Below are 3,187 nucleotides of genomic sequence, written 5' to 3' on the forward strand. Positions count from 1 at the left end.
AGAAAAACAAAGGCACAGGATATACATCACCATTCCTAAAGGGAGCATAGGGAGCACAGTGAGATAATCCCAGAATAAAGGAAATTCAAAAACTAGCAGGACAGGCTTCATATTCTGCATCTCCATGACTGATATTGAATCTCTGTTCCAAACTCCAACGTCTTTCAGTTTTGTTGACTGTAACATTCTTGTCTCTCTTAGGATGATTCTACACCTAGTCTGCAGCTCTCCTTGGCAGATAACCTACAGCTCTGGCTTCACCTCCACAGTTTCACAAATGGCGTCTCCCAGCCTCCATGCAGGGACTACGAGGCCTCCATGCCTGGCCTCAGTTGCTTTCTGTAAGCATACAGGAAGACCCCACAGCCCCTGTCTTTGAACGACTTTTCTAAAGCTGACAAGTTCTGCTGCTTGATGGGACTGGGAGCTTCCCCATTGTTAAGTTACTGTTGCATCAGGTTGCTGTTGATTATGGTTTCCTTTACTGCTTAAGCTTGTCTTTAATTGCTTTCTACTACTTGTGTGCCTAGCTGGATGGGGTGTCGCTCTGAGGTCACACCACTCCTTTTATTCCATTTAGCATCAGGCATTTACTGAAACTTTTTATCTCCTTGAGCACTGAACATAGCCAACTATACTTCCTAATGTTCCTCCAGAAATTTTGGACAAGTGCAGTTACAATCTTTACTAAAGTATCACAGTTATGGTCTCCAGAACTTATTAATATTCTTTCCCTTTGAATCTTCTTGAGCTGAGTCCACATTGCCCTATCAGCATAGTCCCTTAAGTCTCATTTCAAGTGTTCAACTGCTTTTCTATTCCAAAGTCCCAAAGTCTTCCATAGTCTTCAAACAACAGCACAGTTAGCCCTTTCACAATGATAGCACAGTCTTGGTACCACCTTCTATCTTAGCCACTGCTTTATCGCTATAAAGAAACATAATGGCCAAGGCAACTCTTACTAAGGAAAGCACCCAAATAGGGCTTCCTTACAGTTTCAGAGCTTTAGTCCATTGCCATCATGGCAGAGAACATGGTGGCAGGGAGGACAGTTATGGTGCTTAAGAAGTAGCTGAGAGCTACATCCTGATCTGCAGGCAGAGAGACAGAGAGATTGGGCCTGTCGTGGACTTTTCAGAACCTCAAAGACCACTCCTAATCACACATTTCCTCTACCCAAGCCACATATCCTAATTCTTCTAATTCTTTCAAATAGTCCCAATACCTGGGGACTAAGTCTATTGAGGCCATTATTTTCAAATCACCACATCGTTACAATTATTACTAATGTTAAGGGGTGTGGTGGTTAGTGTTGAGTATCAAATTTTTCTTCCTTTAGCTGAATGAAGTTAATATTCTTCCTTTGGTTTTCATGAATACTATTTTCTGTATAAGCTGTATCATAAAACACTTAGTCTTTTGATTTTGACATTTTATTTTCTAAAATGTATTTTAAGATGAATATATTTTATATAATATAGAAATATTTCTTTTCTTTTGATAGATTAATATTCAATTGCACAGATACATAGCATTTCACTTATCTCTACAAGCTGCTGGATGTGTGTTATTTATACAGTATATTTTTCATGAATAGTTACTGCTGGAATGTTACAGCTAATACCTACCTGCCTACTGAGGTGTGGCCTCATGGACTATTTACCTGGATGCGGAAGCATGTCTGGCCCATTCCTTACTCTCTCTGCTCGTCCCTGGGTCCTGCTTTGACTGTTTGGTTTGCTTTGGATCTGATCTTCGTCCATCGTTCAAGCATAACATCCTGACTTTGTAAGTCTAATGCTTAATAAACCCCAATTCTTAGTTCTGAGCTAGAGTGAGATTCCGTTTTTCTTAATCGTCCAATCATTTCAGCCTTCTAGTGAGGCAATGTAGGTTTCAACTTCTCATTCTCCATGCTGGAGGTTGAGACCTCACACCGCACAGACAGATTTGCTTTTGACTGAGAGGTATTTTTTCTTTTTCTTTTTATAAAATACCTGTCACTAGGGAGTTAGCAGTGTGAGAGCTGGAGCAAGGATAGATACCAGCCACTGAAAAATCTCTGGAATGACCTTTTGTCCCAGGGACACAGCATAAGGACGTGGGGGCACACAGTTTTCCAAGCAGCGCAGGAACCTCCACAACAGCTGTGCACAACTTCTCGCATAGGGTTGGAGCCGTGTCACGGCCACCCTCGACCCGCAAGGAATGTCGCGACCACCGGAGCTCTTCTCACTGCAGTTCATTCCAGGACCTTTATTCACTCTCTCTCTCTCTTCCTCTCTTCCCCTCCCTCTCCGTTGACCTCTCTCCTTTTGTCCTCTCTCCTCTCTCAGGGCAAACCCTCTCCCAGCCCTTAAGTAGGCATGGGCTGCCAACCCCGAACTGCCAGGTGGGCACTGCCCATAGGTTCACGCATATGCAGGCAGCTGATAATCATTGCGTGATCATGGCATAGGTCAGGCCTTAGCCATCTCAGGAGTTGATTATACATCTCCATCAGGTGTGACACCATGCAGCTCGCTACAGAGCCGCAATCCCCAGCAGAGTGGCAGGGCAGGCGCCCAGGGTGAGCGTCACTGTTTGTCAGCTGCTGAAAGCTCCCTGAATTTCTGTTCTCTGTGCCTGGAATCTGGGTTTTCTTAATTGATTTAACTACATCTAACCTCTTGAGTGACTCATTTTTTCCCGAGTTTTTTTTTTCTTTTTTAACAAATATCAGGTCAGATTTTACCATAGGATCTGTCATGACACCATTGCATCGGTTCCAGTAGCTACTCGGAAACAATGCCATCTGCTGGTTAACAGGTAAAATGGCAGATTTCGTTTCTAATGTGACTTTTGCCACTCTCCTTGCTACCAGGATGGAAGACATCACACAAGGCTTCCATGAATATGGAGGTACCTCAATTTACTGGTTATTAGGTTTCAATTTTCTTCTCCATATTATATAATTATGGAAGTATACGGCACTAATTGATAGGCAAAATTGACTCCATATCTAAGGGTACTAGAAACTTACCTGAAAGGGTCCAGGCTGTTGAATTTGAAGTTATCACATGTTTTGATAAGGTAACAGACAGAATATACCTCCAGGATGGCAACTTATGCGATATACAGGAGCAGTTCAAGGAGAAGACAATATCTTTGAAAGGAAACATTAATACCTTGTAATCACAGGTGCAGA

This window comes from Microtus oregoni, unplaced genomic scaffold (assembly GCF_018167655.1).
Source record: "Microtus oregoni isolate MIOR12 unplaced genomic scaffold, Mior012 000050F_002, whole genome shotgun sequence".
In the NCBI taxonomy this organism is placed as follows: Eukaryota; Metazoa; Chordata; class Mammalia; order Rodentia; family Cricetidae; genus Microtus; species Microtus oregoni.